Source organism: Lissotriton helveticus, chromosome 5_1 (genome assembly GCF_964261635.1).
Source record: "Lissotriton helveticus chromosome 5_1, aLisHel1.1, whole genome shotgun sequence".
Taxonomy (NCBI): domain Eukaryota; kingdom Metazoa; phylum Chordata; class Amphibia; order Caudata; family Salamandridae; genus Lissotriton; species Lissotriton helveticus.
The window spans coordinates 1,934,728,653-1,934,748,427 of NC_136065.1; the positions used below are offsets into that span (position 1 = coordinate 1,934,728,653).

At 46.9% G+C, this 19,775-nt stretch overlaps 1 long non-coding RNA gene across 40 annotated transcripts in view; it reads right to left on the bottom strand.

Annotated features, from left to right (window-relative positions):
* Window positions 1-19,775, bottom strand: part of LOC144756055 (uncharacterized) — a 1,542,626-nt gene that overhangs the window by 598,227 nt on the left and 924,624 nt on the right. For 36 of the 40 annotated variants that reach the window (XR_013595047.1, XR_013595045.1, XR_013595040.1 and 33 more), the window contains one exon: window positions 15,547-15,628. The exons of the other annotated variants lie outside the window; for them this stretch is intronic. This is a non-coding gene — a long non-coding RNA (uncharacterized LOC144756055). The remainder of the gene's footprint in view (window positions 1-15,546; window positions 15,629-19,775) is intronic. 40 annotated transcript variants of the gene reach the window in all.

Sequence of the window (19,775 nt, forward strand, 5' to 3'; positions counted from 1 at the left end):
ATGCTGTTGTAATAATCCATTCAGTTCCAATAGGAAACTAGCACTGTTACAGTGGGTGCTTTTCAGTGTGCACACACACCCATATTTTAATACCGGGTATATCAATTATCAAATTGGGGTGACTTTTTTGTTAGGTGCTGTGTCTAAGAATGTCCCACTGTTAGGTTTCTTTGACTTTAGGTACATCCCAGATTGGTTACTGAGTTACCTTGTGAGACCCTAGTATATGGTACCTTAGGTACCAAGGGCATAGGTACCCCAGAGGCCTACCAGGGGCTGAAGCATGTATTATGCCACCTCTGGTAAGCCTTCCAAAATAGCACCACAGGTCTGCACTTGCAGCCTAGGTAAGGTGGTATAAACACCCCTTACTGAGTTATAGTATACCTATAACTACCTTTACATAAAGACACATATTAACCTATAAGTCTCTCCCATGGCAGGCCTTGACAATCCTGAAGGCAGAGTGCTTGGTTTTGTGTGAGAGGGTGCCCTAGCATGAGCTGAGCCCCTCAGCAGCTCTCAGAAATCCTTCCTTATAGCTGTTCTATGATATAGCCATACCATATACTCTTAAGTGCATTATAATCCTCGCGGTTAATGCTAACTTTGGTTTAACATGTCGTGTTTGGTGTCAAACACTTTGGAATACTACCTCCCTGCCAGTTCTGGCGGCGGGGGTAACATTCCACCCTTCTAGAGGGAGAAGACATGTACACACTGGTATACCCGGTTAAAGTTTAAAAGAGCCTCAGCATCACAAAATGGATGCTGCTGCCACAGAGACGAGTCTGACCTCCTGCTGCTGGAAGAAACGCTGGCAGGGGAGGCCAGGACAATAGGTTTACTGTCCAGGGAGATGCCAGCACCTCCCCAGACAGGCTTTAGTGTATTGGGACAGGGTGGGTTGCATTCAGTGAAAGCTTTCCAGACACTGCCTGGGGCACACAAAATGTCCCATGCATTTCCCAGTTCAAAGCGGTTCCTGGGGCACTGAGCCCCAGCACTGGCGTGAAACTGGACAAAGAGGAAGGGGTGTAACCACCCCCTCCCCAGGTCCCCCCTAGGTGGGACCTTAGAGTTAATCCATCCCCTAAACTTAGTATGAGTATAGGAACCCAGTCCCTAGGACTTTAGATTACCCTGGACGAAACTCTGAAGACAAAATCCTGGACTTTCGACATTCCATAGCGACTGGAAGACGTAAAAATCTCCCTTGGGGTCAAGGAGTGATCCCCTGTTCAAACAGGCACCTAAGAGCATCTTGCCGGGCTGCATTTTCAAGGCTCCCGTCGGATCCCGAAGAATCTGTGACACAGGACACAGACTTCCAGACATTTCCGAGGCTGATACGAGTCCCCAGCAGAGCTGAGACCTGTAGCTGACACGAGAGACGTGGGATTGGAACTCCTGGACATCCTGCAAGTTTGCAGCTGCATCTACTTCCCGAAGTTTCTCGAAGTTGTGCATTGGGCTATTTGTTGCCCTTGCCCCGAGCACCTTTTGCACTAGCACTCCACGAGTGTCCTGTGAGTCCCCTTTCTTCACCGCAGCGCGAGGCTCCTTCGCGATCTCTAGTCCGTTGGCTAGTGGGTTCACATGAAGGACAATCCTTTGTTTCTTGGGCTTTCCTGGTTGCTCCAGACGTGCCCTGCCTCCCCTCCAAAGGGTGAGTCCCTCAGACCTTGCTGGTCTGCACCAAAGCCAATCTTGTCTTCTTGGGTGGGTTGCTGTTGCCAAGGCTGTTGGGTCCAATCCGGATTCTGACGCTGCAGCACTCACATCCTTCGTGGGACAGCTCGAATCCAGTTCCTGGTCGTCATCGACGCCTCCTGGTCCTCATGGCTGAGAGCCAAGATTCACCTACTTCACTTGAAAGCACCCGACATCGGCTGGCATCTTCCTGTCGCCATCCTGGTCACTGGCAGTACTCCCGTGGATCTTGACTCTCGAAGTGTCTAAGTCTGAAAGGGTTCCATCGTAGTTCACTCCCAAGTGTGCTTAATCCTTAAAATTGCAACTTGCTTTTCCTCCATAGAAGTCAATGGTGATTCGCGGCTGTGTTTAGACACTGCACGCGTCCCCCGTGGGTCTCCTGCGTCCCTACCTTGGGTGGTTCCTGGTTGTCCCAACGGTTCTACAAGCCCTAGGCCTCACTTCTATCCCTCACGTGGTTCTTATACCACTATTTTAGTATATGGTTTGTAAGGACCCTAGGACAAAACGTATACTGTGCTATTTACTGTGTGCTATTAAAAGTCCTTGTATTGTACTTTTACCTCTAGCCTCATAAAGAGACTAGAGGGGTTGTGTTTTGAATAAATACATATATATTTGATATATACCTTGTGTGGCATACTTTCATTTGATCATTCAAGAGATTATAGACTGGTAAAACAAGCTGCTTTACATTCTTTCATGACCTAGCTTGAAGGCTGCTCTCCACAGCTACTACTAGGATAGCTTTCTATAAAGGTTGTCTAAACCTACCATCAATATTGTTTGGACTGGTGCAAGGTGCCCACTAGAATAGTGGACATCATATGCCAGGCAAACTTCTCACAGTCAGTTTATGTGTTGATACTTCCTTTTTGTTGGTTGCACTGCAGTTGCATCAGACCTAGAATGCGCAAGTACTGATTTCTGATACTTTGTGGAGGTGCAGAAACCATCTTAAGCTCAAACTGCTCAAGGGAAACAAGACGCGCTGCAGGCACTATCAGCGTTATCTAGCAGTCAGACAATGCAGACGCCGGAGGGCACGGACTCTGAGGAAGATAAGATTCAGTCGGACACAGAGACATCGGAGGGTGGCAGTATTCGGATGCCACAGGTTACCCCGGCCACAGACGATGTACTTCTGGATGAGTGATAGTTCATGTTTCTAGGTGACGGGGCTTGAGGGTGGTGGAGTGGGCCCCGAGAGAAGTGATGATGGAGTGCTGGCACTGGAAGGCGAACAATGAGTGAATGAGGGGTGGCGACCCTAGGGCCGGGGATAAGTCCTCATACAGTGATACTTTGTTCATATTGCAGCCTGGCGCGCTGGTGGGATAGCGGGCAGGGATTTGCAGAGTGGAAGAAGCACAAAATGGCGGCTGCCCGAAGAAGAACGTCTGGGCCTCCGGCGGCGGCGATTTGAGGTGGCTGGACGGCCCGTGACGGCATCGCTGGAGCGGAAACGGCGAGCACCGGCCCCTGGAACCCGAGACCGTAGGGATGCGCAGCGGCGCTTGCAGGGAGTGCGCTCGGAGTGCCCGGCTGCGCTGACGAATCGGAAGGGAGCGGCTCGGCAGACGCAAGGTAAGCGGCCTGCGTGAGTGAAGATCTCGGCTCGGAGATTGGGTTCTGACCCCCCCCCCCGCGGCTATCGGAGGCCCACGACGGCGGAGCTGGGAAGGGTCGAGCAAAGAGTGCCTTCCGCGGGTCCCGGTGAGTGGTGCGAGGCCTGTCGCACGGCCCTCGGCTGCGGAGGCGGTCGGTTAGCCGGGGGGCGGTGGCGCGCTGCAAGCTGGGATCGCTGCGGGTAGAGGCTGAGGCTGGGAGTTGGATCCCGGCCAGGAACAACTGAAGGCCACATACCTGGGGGTCAGCTCAGGGAGGCGTCCTGGCACCGCACGAGCAGCAGCTGGAGGAGGGCCCTCGGGCCCCAAGACACGCTGAACAAGGCTGGATGGAGCATTACGGAGGGGAGATGAGGCTGATGCCACGTGGGGAGGATCAGTAGCCCGGACCAACGGCGAAAGGAATACAGGTGGCTGCTGAGCTGTGCAGGAAGAGTGGAGATTTCCCGGGATATAGTCAAGAGGGCAGCGGCCCTCTCTGAGCCCTGGGGGAACAACGCGGGAGGCCTGGAATTGCAGCTTGCAAATCACGTCCGTAGCGGGGCCCAGTGAGGAAAGTGCTGTGACCGTACCTCCTTATTGCAGCAGTGACCATGAAGGGCTCTGCAAGATCGAATTAGGGGGAACGGAGCCCGGATGGTATGTGGCTGGATGCCGCTGAGGGCTGGATAGGGCCGGACGAGCCCCGCGATCCTTGCTGGGGTCAGAGAGAGGCCTCTCCGGCTGGCGCTGCACCTGGACACTGGTGAGACCAAAGGGCAAGGTGCTGCGCCTCCAGCGGAGATAACTTACATGAGAGCGATGTCACCCGTCGGCACCAGGCCCCCAGCTGTAGCCCTTAAGGTGTGCCTGCGGTGGCTACCGCTGGGCTTAGCTGTGTGGTTTGTGTGAGTATGATTTGGATGGGTACTAACTGTTTTGTTTTAGGACCTGTTCTAGGGCGGGAGGGGGGATGGGGGTGTTGGGGATGGGGTTGGGTTCTGGGGGTCAGCGGTGTGCTGGACAATGTCAATGAACGCAGGCAGAAATCGCAATGTGATAATGGGGGCTATACCTGATTTGAAATGTATTACTTGGAATGTGCGGGGACTACACACGATGACATGAAGACATAAGGTTCACGCATACCTGGTTAGGAGGGGGATACACATAGCTCTGCTACAAGAAACTCATCTCACGAAGGCAGAAGGGTTTGCGCTGCAACGTAGATGGAGGGGCCAGGTTTTTAGCACCACTTATTCGGCGTTCGCGAGGGGGGCGCTGATTTGGATAAGAGCGGGGGTCCCCTTCCAGGTGCTCAAACATACGATTGATGGGGAGGGTAGGTTTGTAGAGGTAGAAGGACGCCTGTACGGCAGGGAGGTAATCTTGTGTAGTGTTTATGCACCCAATGTGGACCAGGTGCGATTTTTGGACCGGATGTCTGGCACCTTGGCGCAGTTCCTGGCAGGCCCAACTATCTTGGGAGGGGATTTCAACTCAATTGCAGATACACTCATGGACAGGTCCCACCCCCACTTGGCGGAGTCTCCGGTTCATAGGTTATCCAAGTATAGGGCTGATTGGCAGGCCCAGTGGCAGTTGGTAGATGTGTGGAGGTTTCACCACCCGCAGGATAGGGATTATTCCTATTTCTCAGCGTTACACGAGCTGCATGTTCGGCTAGACGCTGTACTATGCTCTCCATCAGTGGTACCCTCAGTGACACAATCTGAATATCTCACGAGGACTCTGTCGGATCATAACCCATTGTTAGTTACATTACATTGGATGATGGATAAAGCTGCAATTCCCACATGGCGCATGTGCCCTGAGTCACTGGATGATCCGGTGTTTAGAAGAGAAGTAGAAGAGGGGATAACGCGTTATTTCACCGAGAATGCTGGGACTGCTGCCACTAGGGCGGTTGAGTGGGATGCTTTTAAAGTTGTGGTGCGAGGGATATGCATAAGTAAATTTGCTGGAGTAAGGAGAACTCTGCTGCAGGACGTGGAGACAGCAGAAAGGAGCTTGAGGTTAGTAGAACAGGCGAGGCCAGAGCGACCGGAGCTCCAGATAGAGGCGTCGGAGGCTAAAGAGAAGCTGGCCCAGGAAGTAGAGAGGCTCCGCTGCTTTGACTATAGGAAGTATGTAGAGAAGGCTCACGCGGGAGAGCGATACGGCCGGGACACTGTTGGCTTGGCTGGCAAACCCTACACCGAGGGGCTCCCCGATTTTGGCCCTGGAGGCAGGTGTGCGGGCAATGTGGTATATACCCAAAGGGAGATCATGCAGGAGTTCCGGTCGTAATATGAGAAGCTGTATGAGAGTACGTTAACGGCAGCTGATACCGAAATTGAGGCCTACTTGGGAGAAGTGAAAGTCCCTCAATTAGATGAGGATCAGATGAAACACTTGGGCAGGGACATTACCCTGGAGGAAATACGAGGCGCCATTAAACAAATGGCGCGGAATAAGACTCTAGGGGTTGATGGTTTACCGGTGGAGTTCTATCTGCAATTTATAGACATACTGGCGCCCAGGCTCTTAGAGGTCTATAGGGAGGCGCGGGAAACAGGACAGTTACCGGAAACAATACGGGAGGCCCGCATTGTTCCACTATTGAAGCCAGGGAGGGATAGCGTAGACATAGCAGCGTATCGCCCTTTATCAATGATGACCACGGACTACAAGATCCTTAGTAGGATCCTGGCCTCGCGCCTGATGCAGCATATGACGACCCTGGTGCATGTGGATCAGGCTGGGTTCATCCCTACCAGGAATACTGCCACCAATGTCCGAAGACTGATAAGGGTCCTGGGGGAAGCTTGCGAAGGCTCACCCGAGGCGGCGATCCTTTCTGTAGACATAGAAAAGGCCTTTGATAGCCTAGAATGGGCTTATTTATATAAAACGTTGAGCCGTTTTGGGCTGGGTGAGGCGTTTGTGAAATGGACAACGGTGTTATATTCCGCAGCAGTGGCACGAGTTAAGGTGGGACAGATGATTTCCCTCAAGCATGTGGTAGCGCGTGGGACACGACAGGGTTGCCCACTTTCCCCGTTATTATTTGCTTTGGCAATAGAACCACTGGTGGCGCGAGCTCGCTTAGGACGATGGTATGAGGGCCTACTCTTTAGAGGGGATCAGCAACACATTTCCCTATACGCAGACGATTTGCTTATGTTTTTGGCGGATACGAGCGGGGCTTTAGCAGGGGCAGCACGATTGCTGTCCGGCTTTGGGGCGGTATCGGGATTACAGGTTAACTGGTCTAAGACTTGCCTGTTGCCGGTGCGGCCGAGAAGGGAAGTCCCCGAGCTGATGCTGGCCGTGAAGAGGGAACCATCTTGCTTAGCGTATTTGAGAGTTCATATTTATCATGGCATCAGTGATACGCTGGAGGGAAATATAGGGAGGTGCATACGGGCCCTAAAGGGGAGTATGGTGTTATGGGGTGCCCTTCCACTCTCCGTGATGGGGAGGATAGCGTTACTGAAGATGGTGGCTCTCCCCCGGGTGCTGTACCTTTTTAGGACTCTGCCTATTTGGGTGCCGTGCTCGGTGTTCGCCACTTTGAAGTCCATGATGGTGGGATTCATTTGGGGATCGGGGAGACGTAGGGTGGCCCTCGAGACCTTGATGAGACCAAGAACGGAGGGCGGCCTTGCAGGGCCCGATCTTGAATTGTACTATATAGCAGCGCAACTACAGGTCTTTACGCAGGCGGTGGCATTGGAGTTCAGGGGCCCTGACTCTGTCAGGGGGGGAGGAATCCTGAGACATGTCCTGTCCTTTATAGCATTGCAGCAGAAGTTGGACCTCGGTTACCTCACATTCGGAGGAAAACACCCTGAGGTTGTGCTGGAATAGATCCCAGCGGAGGGCGGGTGTGCAGCACCCCTATGCGCAGAGATGCAGCTGGACATGTTGATGGCCTTGCCACATGGAGGAGATTGGTCATCGCTGAGGGACTGGGAACAGGCAGGGATCCAAGTACTGGGGGACCTATACGAAGATGGGGAGCTGTTGACTTATCAGGTGCTACAGGAGAGGTTTGATCTCCCAGGTGGAGGCTTCTTGATACATGCGGCCCTAGCGCGTGCGATACTGAGACATTGGAGAGGGGGATTGACCGAACCTAAAACTACGATGGCGTGCCAGTATGTGATGATGGCGGCAGGTACTTTCAAGGCAGTTACGTGCCTGTACTCGAGTATGCTGACTGAAGTCTTGGCCCCGTTGGACACTCGGCGCCTAAAATGGGAAGAGAGCATTGGTAAGCCTATACCGGAGGCAACATGGGGGCACATACAGCATAGGGCATGAAAGGGTACTAGAAATGCCCGGTTCCAACTGGTGCATTTCTTTATTCTACATAGAGCCTATTTGACACCGGGCAAGATTATGAAACATTATATTGCTGACAATGTGCTGTCTCCTCGATGTGCTGTAGTGGGGGCAGACTTGGAGCATATGGTATGGGGATGCCCGACTCTGGGGACCTATTGGATTGAGGTGGGGGATCTCTTAAACCTCTTCACAGAACGCCAATTGGTTTTCGATATGGCGACCTGCATCCTACATTGGTTTCCTCATACACCCAAGACGAAGGTGACTAGTAAGTTTATGGATTTGGGCCTAATATTAGCAAAAAGGGAACTGACGATGCGCTGGAATTCAAAAGAGGGGCCCAGTGGTAAAAGATGGAAGGGGGAGTTCCTTAAGTGGGCTAGTAGCGAGGGTGCGATTCGCTATCAGATGGCGATCCGACAGAAGAATGAAAAGGCACTGGAAGTGGCGAAAGCTTGGGAAGAATTGGTTCAGTCATTGATTGCCCATACAACCGATCAGGAAGGAGAACAAGGAGACGGGGGAGCACAGGAGTAGTCGCAGTCCCAAGATAGAGCATCCTGATCTGTTCTTATCATAGTCCTCACATCTGCATATGTCTTAATTGAGCGCACACCGGTGACGGGGTGGCGGGAGGAAATCGATGAGAAGGGGAGGGGAGGGGAGGGGGTCTTCAATAGTTTAGTTGTTATCATAGTATGTGAGCATAGTTGGTCACGACAAGGATGCGGTTGGGTTGGTAATGTTTAGGTGGTCATTCAAATAATCCCAAGAACTGTAAAACTGGAATCCTGACTAATGGGATGACAAAGTGGAGTTGTAAATGCATGTTAACAGTGGGGGGAGGAGAGTATAAATATTCATGAACCAATGCCTTGATTATGGAATAAAAATCAATAAAATATGTTTACAAAAAAAAAGACGAAGGACAAAGTGAGCATCACAATACCATCGGATCATGCAAAAAAAATAAACAAGTGCTGTTCATTTTTAACAGCCTTTTAAGAAATGCATTCAGTTATGTATACGTGCATGGATTTTAGTGGTAGATGTGAATGTGTACAAGGGAGAATATGACAAGATAGAGACCGGAACGAGTTCTCCAATACCATTGGATCGAACAAAAATAATTAAAAAACCTAAAGCAGCAGCGACGAGGGAGGTATTGGTGGGACGGGTGAAGCAGGAGGTGATAGGGCCGGAGGAAGCAACAATGAAAGGTTTAAAAAAAATGAATATGTCATTGTGGAATGTAACTAGTGAGCACTTAAGGCGCTCCAATACCATCAGCTCGTGTTCGCCTTATTGCAAGACGGAGGACAGAGCGAATGCTATAATACCATCGGAACGTGCAAAAAATCAAAATAAACAACTGCTGTTCGTGTTTTAACAACTTTTTAAGAAAGGCATTTGTTTATGTACAGGTCCATGCATTTTAGTGGTATGTGTGTATGTGTATAAGGGAGACAGCCTGAAATCACAAGTACTCCTATGGAGTGCTTGAAAACAAAGAAAAAAATAGCTCTGGGGGCAGTGTGAGGAGACATGTACTTGGTCCATGCACTATGGGAAGGCCAAACACAAAAAGAGGGCATGACGGCCACATGCCATGACAAATGGCATCAACGAAAATGAGAACGACGCTGAAGTTTACTATTGATGGAAGATGGGCGGCCTGTATGCTCACTGATATAACATGACACATCTCTTCGAGACAGCACATGAACTGTCTAGCCGAGACATAAGAACAATAGAATTCACACAGGCGAAACACACCGGCTTTGCCAATGCTTATTATATTTAGAAACGGGGGGATTAAGGGTCAGATGTACAACCCTTCCATTTTGGGAGTCGCAAATACGTCATTTTGCAACTCCCAATTTGTGACTCGCAAAATGTAATTTACAACAGTGTCTCAGACACTGTTTGCTATTCTTACTGGGGTCGTAAATTGCATGCCACATTAATTCATGAGGTAGGCGCACTTTGAGACCCTATTGGGAATGGCTAGTACTCACAGGGATGGTCGCTTGCTGGGGTCAACAGACCACCATGTCTGTGACTGCTTTTTAAATAAAGCAGATTTTTTTTATTTAAATGCATCCCATATTCCTTTATTTCATTTTTAGGTTTCGCCCTGGCCGTAGCACTGTGCAGCAGTGCTCGCACAGGGCGAAATCTTATGATCCTACAGTGTGGGGCTTTGTCCCGCCTTCTCTTCCATTGGCTAGCTCCATAAATGGAGGCTAGCCATTGGAAGAGATGGGTGTCCGTTACTCTTTTCCCCGTCCCGACGCGATTCGGGGGCGTTTCTGGGTCTTTTTTTAAGTCCCGCCCTCTCCTCTTCCCATTGGCTGGAATTTTATCTTCCAGCCAATGGGAAGGGGAGAGCACGAAAAACACACCCCCCGAATCTTAAAATGACCTTGTTAACTTTTATTAATGGTGCTGACTATGGGAGTAAAGAGAAAATAAACTCTCGTCTTTCTGACCGTGACAGAATTAAAAACGTTGCAGATAATAAAACTGAAATTTTCCAGTATCATCGAATTCGCTTATCTGTACAGCCTGTCTCACTGCCCTTGTCTAGCGCTGCGTCAGTGTCTCTGTCTATGCTTGCGTATCTATTTATGCCTGTCTCACTGCCCGTGTTTCGCTCTGTCTATGTTCCTGTCTCTATACACGACTTTCTAGGTTGCTCATCTGTGTTTGCTTGTATGTTTGACTGTATCCCTTTGGACGATGAGACAGGCCACTTTAAAAAAACAAAAAACTCCTCTTGCCGCGCCTCTGTCTCCTGACCCCCCGAGCCCCTGCCTCCAGCAGCGCTTCATTTTGCCCAGTTTTTTACAATTTGCCCTTCAGACTCCTCACATCACATGTCCCCTTGCCTTGATTTCCAAGTGAAACATTAGGTGAGAGGGCGCTTTGGCAATGACGTGGTAAAATATTCATAATTTTGTTGCAATTGATTGCTAAATTTATCCAAGGCGACAATGCTCTTTCACCCCCACATCCGGCCCGCTTTATCATGTTTAGAGTAGGTGGGGGAGGGGCTCTCAGTGGGTGGAGGACAGGGTCGGCAGGGGTCAAGGGATGCGCATGAGGGGTTAATAAGGTGGCCGGTGCGGGTCCTGTTTCTTCCTGCGGCTCGCGCAGTGCGAGGGGGGTGTGGGGCCCAGGCAAGCTTTGGGGGCCAGTCCTTTGGAGGCTCGAAGGGGGCCTGGAGAGTGGGGTATCCGACAGAGCGGGGCTTCTCGGCACTGGGACCTCGCAGAAGGCGCCTCGGGGTGAACTCTGCCTTGCTCCGGCCTTGGAGCGCGTGCTCTGTGTTCAGGCCGGACTGCTCGGCTTCCTGCCATTGTCCTAGCCACACATCCAGACAATGGTCTCAGGAAAGGCCTTCTCTGACTCACGTGGCCTTCTTTATTTATCAGGGGTGGAGGCACATGGTGTGTTGGGGCAGGGGCGGCGCTTTAGTAGTGGCTATGGTGAAGAAGTTTGACCAAATCCAAATTCCTCAAACTATCATTTTCTTGGTACAAAGTTCGCCCGACGCTTAGTCATGAAAAAAAAAAGTCAAAGGCCAGGAGGATATAAAACAATATTTGCATTCCGAACCCGAGAGTGTGCATAGTGTTGTGTTTTACCCGCCAGACCAGCATGCCTTCTCTGCCTCGGGGAAGTTTCCTGACCGGTGGATCCGGGCCAGTGTTCGCACGTTTTTCTTGTCCTTCTTGTTTGTGTGTTGATGTATTTTAAAGCATGCACATATAACGCGCCTTTCATCAAAGTTTCCACGCTCACTGGTAATTTGTGAAAAGGTGGACTGCAAAAACATATTTGGGAAAATACCAGAGACTCGAGTTTACATAAATATCCCACTAGGACATTCGCCTGAGACCCCATTCAAGGCCCTGGCCGCAGATATGCAAGGGCTGCAGCGAGAGCAGCGCGGTCTCAGATATGTCAGAAGTCAATCTGGCCGAATAAAGATGTTTTTTTATAGGCCGATATTTCTGAAAGGTGCAGATTTTGCTTTTCCATATTAGAAAGTCTATGTTTTTGCAAAGGGTGGTTTTGCAGTCACGTGTTGTAGCATGCATCCCTGTATTTACATCTTACATGGATATTACCCTTTTGGCATTTGCAGAACTTGGCAATAAAGTTATTTCCCCCTCGTTTGATGACCTGCTTGATTACTAATAAAATTATGTCTGCGGTAATGGTATTACAATTAGCGAGCAGATGAAAACGGATGGCGTGCAGCAAATGCGGACTTGGGAGAAAAAACAAAAATAAAAATTAAACGAAAAAAACAAGCTGTAAATCGCAGATAAGGACGCATGAATGCAGCTGTGAAAAGGAGAACCTGGCTTCCCAAAATCGACATTTCAGCAGTTTATTACAAGATTAGATAGGGGCGTGCAAAAGAAGCGAGTGTCTGCTTTACTTTCAGTGCAGCAGTGTAAGGTGCAGTGTTACTTATCACGGAGCTCATATGTGTGCTGCTGTCATGACACAACGCGCATCATTGTTTGTGTGAATGTATGTATTGTGCTGCGCATCATCCATCTAGCCTTTCACCGCCTCCATGTTTCCACACACAGCCGAGAAGCCCCACGTCCCCCGTCCTGCTGCTATGAACGGCTGCTTGTCCGCGCCCCATCGACGCATACAGTACACGTAGGTGCGTGCAGGCATTGCACGTCGAGTACCTTCTCAAAAACAATAGCACGCTTGCTTGTAGTATTTGTGCCTGCTATCTAGGGACCATTATCGTAGCGCTTAGAAACAGAATTCTATGCTGCCTTGTGGGGCTTTTTGCCACCCAGCCACGGTCGCCTCAAGGCACCCAGGAGGGCGGGAGTCCAGGAGTGCAGGGATTGGGGTGACAGTGGAGGCAAGATGTTGGGGTGGTCTTCCTCAGGACATCGTTTGAGGCGCTGCTTTCTAATAATATTGAAAAGCACAATAATACTGTTCTAGAAAGTGTACAACACGCTCTCGTAGTTACTTTATGAATACTACTGTTAATGTTTATTTATGTGGCATTTTTTGCATTATTTTTATCGTTGCCAGATAAGTAAAACGGTTCAGCGCGCACTAGCGAGCGCACACACTCTCGTGCACGCGCATGTATTACCTGGAGCCCTGGGTTTGGGGGCAGTGGGCTGTGGCAGGTAGTCCGTTCACAACCCCGTCATGTACAAAAAAAAGCATATCTCATAACATTTTTTTGCACCATGAAGCCTGCGCCGTGGCCTTGCGGTTAAACGGTCCCAGAGCTGTTTAAGGCAGTTTAAGTTTAAAACTCTTGCCTGCCCCTCCCCTTCCCATCTCCCTCCTTGCCAAATTGTGGTTCCTGGAACAGTTAGCCGAAGTCAGTAGGAATCAATGTTAGTAATTACTGCAGACATGTCTCGGTTACAATAAAAAATCCTCAATCAAAATGGGCTTTTTAAGGGGAAAAAAACGCGTTTTCCAACATATGCTGATTTTTTTAAATGTCCTTCTCTGTTCCCTTAAAACACTGAGGCTGGCACCCCCACTCGTGCCCCAAAGTGCACCACACACTTCCCATCACAGACACTTATTCTTCCTGGGATTCGAACCTACAAACCATTGGAATGATTAGCTAAATGGAAGCAGACCATGACTACAACCCCCAGAATGCATTGCATTGTCACATGAGAACCCAGGCCTGGGACCAACATGGTGACACCTTATTCTCCTCTTGTGTCTGTGTGCATTTCGCCGTACTATCGCTCAGAGATCCTGTACTGTAAAGACTCCTGCAGCCAGCATGCACAGGCAGAGAACCCGCACCCTATAAAGGCGTCCATTGGGCCAGGATTGCCCTGTAGAAATACCCTAGTGGGAAAAAACCAGATGAAGCCCCCCATGGAGGGCGAACTCGGTTTTTGCTGCTCAAAGGAATGCGTTCTTGTTGGGTGAGCTCGAGGTCTGGGTTTTTTTTTTAGAGGGAAGGGTATTGACTTTTTAGTGCACTATACTAGCTGAGTTGCTTCCCAGAACTTTCACAATATGTGTTTGTGTTGTTTGATACAATGCTACGTGTTTCAGATAAAAGGCTACGTCGACACACTCAATATTATAACCTGTTCCCTGCACCTTATATGTAGATTTCTGCAGTAGACACATTAACCCGCTGAGCTAGGTTTTCCACCATTGTATGCCATGCACACTATGCGGTGATCCACTGATGCAGATTTCTAATCCATGGCAGGAAACAAGCCACTGGCCATTCCACTGCCTGGGCACTGGTTGTGCTTTGTTTTATTGCGTTTTTTTTATTGCCAGCTATGCGCATGGTAAGTTTTTTTTTATATTGTGTGGGGGGCTCTCTTGTGTGTGTGTGTGGGGGTGCTCTCTGTGTGTGTGGGGGGAGCTCTGTGTGTGTGTGTGAGGGGAGCTCTCTGTGTGTGGGGGGAGCTCTCTGTGTGTGGGGGGAGTTCTGTGTGTGTGGGGGGGAGCTCTGTGTGTGTGTGTGGGGGGGCTCTGTGTGTGTGGGGGGGCTCTGTGTGTGTGGGGGGCTCTGTGTGTGTGGCTCTCTGTGTGTGTGTGTGTGGGGGGGTGCAAATCCAATAGGTCTCGCATTTGCGAGAGATTAAGCTATTGACATTATAAATGGCAATGCCATTTATTTATCTTCTTTCAAAACCAACACATAAATAAAAATGTTGTCATTTACAATGCCAATAGCTCTAACTTTGGCAAAGGCGAGACCGTTGCATTGTAAATGCTTGTTTAAGAGAAGGCTGTGGTCCGTAGGACCCACTGCCTGCTCTTAAAAAATATTTCCGAATCCATTCACATTCACAAAGGGGAAGTCCCTGGGGACCCCTTCCAGTTTGCAAATGGCTTACCACCTACTTGAATTAGGTGGTAAACTGCAAGTGTATTGCGACCACAATTGGGGTCGCAAAACAATCGTACATTGAAGTGTGAGTCGCTATTAGGAAGAGACACCCCTCTTCCTAATAGTGAGTCGCAAACCTTATTTTGCCAGTCGGTAATAGGTTAACAACTCGCAAAATAGGGTTGTACATTGGGCTGACCTATTTTGCAGTTACAAACGGGCTAAGTTTCCATTTGCGACCGCACAAAACGGTCGTACATCTGGCCCTAAGTGATTAATCTTCTGAAGCTAGGACTCTGACAGTGGGTGTAACTTAGGGATTAGCAATGAGCCCTACACTGTTTAATGTTTACCTTACGCCTTTGTAAGTTGCAGGGGGGTTGACGGGGTAATCAGGCACTCAGGCTGTGTCTTTCCAAATTATAGAATCTAAACATAGGTAGTGCTCTAAGGGTAAGGATGTCAACCCCGCATCCTTAAAATTTGCAAACATTAACCAGTGTCCTGAGCACGTACATCAATAATGTCCAACAATAAGTAAAGAAATAGTTGTCTGGACGTCCTCTTTTCATCCAGTCATCACTTTATTCTGGTGATATAAAACTGTCTCACACCAGCCAACATGTGTTTCGTCTCAGGGTTTGAGTCACCCTACGACTTCTTCAGGGCTGGTATTAGTCAATCAATACGACATGTTCTGACTCTCAATACACAAATTCTGATATCAGTAACACCTAACCACTGGTGATGGTATAAATCCAAGTCTGTGTTTGCCATATTCCTCAAGAGCCCAGAGGCACCTCGCTGCCACTCTAAGCCCGCCATTCATTAAGTGAAGTACTCTTTACATCACAATTGTGACAGATGAAACAAACAATACATGCTTTGTGTCATTTTACATAAAGTAATAACCTGATGATTCTAATAGTCACTGTCACCACGAAAGTATAGTAAATTAATTATGTGAATTAAAATCGCAGCACATACCTCGTGTGGTTTTCCTGTTTGCTGATTCCAGATTGAGTCACAGTCAAAATAAAGTAAACTTGTATATTTCTAGTAGCACCTCCTGTAAGGTAAAGAATAATCATCTATCTATCACGTTATATATGCCTGCTATACAGCTACAAAAATGACGAGTCACTTCAGGCTCGGCCAAAGTGTCACTAATATTATTATTATACTTACATCAATGGTGCCCACAGAGTATTCGATAAAGGACACTGACGTGTAAACTTAAAACCGTAAAGTGATCCCCCCATGAGCCACATCTTACTGGTACCGCAATATAAAACTCGAAACCAAAATAGGGCGAAAGCATTCCAGTAAATCCACGTGAAAACCATGAAAAACGATGTAATATTAACGAAATACTGGACCTTTGTGAAGTTGTACAACCCCAAATCCTCGTATACCGGGTGGTACCCACGAAGTCCCCAAACCAAATAACTAAATAGTAGACCGGTGAAAAACAGTGTCCTGGTCCCAACTCGCCCGAGTACGGAAGGCGTAGGTCTTCCCCGCGTCTCTGTACTGTAGTGGAGGGCAAGCACCTTTTCCCAAAACATGTTTATTCATACACGTGTTCTGGCCGGATCTGGAACTCCGCGCCATTTTTGAATGGTAGGAGATCCACAATAAGGATCAAAATATAAATATGTTACTTCGCCCCATCAGCTACGTACATATGAAAATCATGCCGCGTACATGGGATAAAGTTACAAAACTTGTGTTGTGGTCCGACCAATTGTAATATCACCCCAACACAACTAAAACATCAAGTTTTGTCGTACCGTACCGTACCAGTCAAAATTAGGCACCATCTATTCTTTAATGCATATTTCTCCTCTCCAGTAAAAGAACTATTTGTGTAAACAAAGATATTAGCCCATAATTTCCACCATATTCGAGTGGTGTGAGTAACACCATCTCCTTAAAGACAGTATTTGTGTAATTAGGACCACTCCAACTCCTTTATCAGTTAATCTCGTATAGTGTTGTAAGTACGATCATATTTCGCCTGTCCAGGCGAAAATATTTCAAAAGATTCCTCATCGTCAACTCGTGATTTCTAAAATTAGTGATCACTGTGGGATGGCAAAAATGCTCCGCACTGTAAAGACTATATATAATATATATATCAGTCTTCATGTACGGGTGTTCGTAACTAGACATAATATAGCCTTATAGCCCGCCGTAGAAGGCTATACCGGCTATTAAAGGCCTTCTCCAGCGTTAAAGGCCCGAGCCGAAGGCGAGGGCCTTTAACAAGGGAGAGGGACTTTAATAGCCGTATAGCCCGACTATGAAGGGCTATAAGGCTATTAGAACATTCTGCCACTAGAGGACAGAATGTTATAACAAAAAAGAACAAAGACTTATGGGAGCGTGAGGATATTGGAATCCCCTCACGGTCCCTGAAGCCTTTGTTCACAGCCAGAGCTGTGAACAAAGAAACATTGGAATGTTGGAGCTCCAGGCTTATACCAGCCATTATAAACCCAGAGCGCTCCATTGTTTTCAAAGGAGCTCCCAACATTCCAATGTTCTAATATCGAGTAAAAAAAATATAGAATGGACAGAATATCATAGTCAAAATAAAGAATGGACACATTATCGAATGGACATAATATAGTGGTGAATAATATCGAAATACTGGTAAGTAAAATCGACTGTTAAAATTTTGAAGTACATAATATAGGCATTAAAACATATCGAATTTTTAATAATATTGTTTTTTTAAAGTGTTTTCTATGTTAGTATATGTGTTAAAAGTGCATATTATTTTTGTAATGTATATATATATTTTTTTAAGTCATGATCTTTATGTTATTTAATTTTTGCGTAATTTAACTCCGTAGCGGGTTGTGGGTTTACAGGGGAATAGGGTGGGAAGTAATTTAATTATAGTAAATTAAATATTAATTGTTAGGAATTATGAATTATTTTTAATTTAATTTTGGTTTTAGTTCTGTAGCGGGTTGTGGATTTATATGGGAATAGGGTGGGAAGTAATTTAATTGTAATTAAGTACCTATTTATTTTTATTTATTGGTATTGCTAATTCATTTTTTGTTAATTATTAATTGGTAATTAAATTTTCTAAATTGATAATTCATTTTTATTGAGTAATTGATCATTATGTTAATTGTATTAATTTATTTTTCAGAGCGGGTTGTGGATTTATAGGGGAATACAGTGGGAAGTTATTTAATTGTAATTAAGTAATTATTGAAATTATTTTTGTGTATTGATAATTAATTTATTGTTAATTATTAATTGGTAATTTTTGTATTACTTAATACATTTTTGGTATTGAAAATGAATTGGTTGTTAATTACTAATAGGTAATTACTTTGTTATAAATAATATCTTTAGGGGAGTTTATAATTAATTAATTATTGAATATTTTGTGATTGGTAATTCATTCTAATTACTTTTTTATTGGTATTGATAATTTATTTTTATTTAAAAATTAAATCATTACTTTCCCTACAGTTGCACTAACTGGAGTGGGAATAGTAATTTTTACCCCTACGCTATCCAACGCTTTCCCTACTGTTGCACTTACTGGAGTGGGAATAGTAATTTTTACCCCTCGCTATCCAAAGCTTTCCCTACTGTTGCACTCTCTGGAGTGGGAATAGTAATTTTTACCCCTACGCTATCCAACCCTTTCCCTCCTGTTGCACTCTCTGGAGTGGGAATTTATGTAATTTTTACCCCTACGCTATCCAATGCTTTCCTTACTGTTGCACTCTCTGGAGTGGGAATAGTAATTTTTACCCCTACGCTATCCAACGCTTTCCTTACTGTTGCACTCTCTGGAGTGGGAATAGTAATTTTTACCCCTACACTATCCAAAGCTTTTACTACTGTTGCACTCACTTGAGTGGAAATAGTAATTTTCACCCAAACGCTATCCAACGCTTTTCCTACTGTTGCACTCACTGGAGTGGGAATAGTAATTTTTACCCTCCCGCTATCCAACGCTTTGCTTTCCCTTTTGTTGCACTCACTGGAGTGGGAATAGTAATTTTTACCCCTACGCTATCCAACGGTTTCCCTACTGTTGCACTCACTGGAGTGGGAATAGTAAATGTTACCCTCCCGCTATCCAACGCTGATGTAAATTTATTTTAACAGATTATATATATAATTTATTAATTTAAACATTTTAAAATTAATTTTAAGTATGTTTTATTTAATTATATTGATTATTTAATTAAGTTAATATTACTTTTAACATATTTAAAAAATTCAATATTATTTACAAACTATATTTTAAACAGCGATATTTTGTCTTCGATATTTTTGTACTTACCTGTTTGTAGATAGGGAGTCGATATTCTGACCTTCGATATTTTGGTGTCGATATTCTGTCCATTCTATATTTTTGTTGTTGATATTTAGTCAGTGATTCACGGGCGTTATCACATTACCACTACATTATCGCCACCACCCTACCGTTGGCACCAGCACCCCCCCTACCTATGACCTAAAAAACCCCAAACCACCACCAACCTACCCTAACTACTACCTTCATTATTCTCACCCTACTACCTTCACCACACAACTCTAACCACCACCCAACCCACCCCAACTACGGCCACCCTAAACAACACCACCACTTTAACCAACTCAAAAGCCACCACAATCAACCTCACCATCACCACCACCCTACCAATGCCATGACTGCCACCCTAACTACCACCACAATATCTACCACCTCCATACACACCCTACCACCATCAGCCTGGCACTACCTCCCCCTAACCACCACCCTAATCTAACCACCATCACCACCCTTCCTTAGCCACCAAACTGCCATAACCACCACAAACCCAACTACCACCAACTTGACCACCCTCATCCCCATCCTACCACTACCAGCACCCTAACTACCACCAACACTATGCTGACATCCACCATGGCCTCTCACCATCCTCACCACCACTGCTTACTTTTCAGGCGCTCTGTTTCTCGTTTTAATACGCACTCCATGTGAGTGCATGTGTTTTCCTACTGTCCACCTTATGTACTTCTCTTCGTCCCTCCACTGTGGTCCATGTTGATCTCGCCCATGTCCTTCTCCCCATCACCCCTGCATTTTTTCCCCTTGTGCTTCTCCCTGTTCTACATTTCTCGCTCTCTCCGCCAAGTGCTTCTGTTCTTCTTTGGTCCACCATGCTCTGTCTTGCCAGTTTTGCGTACTT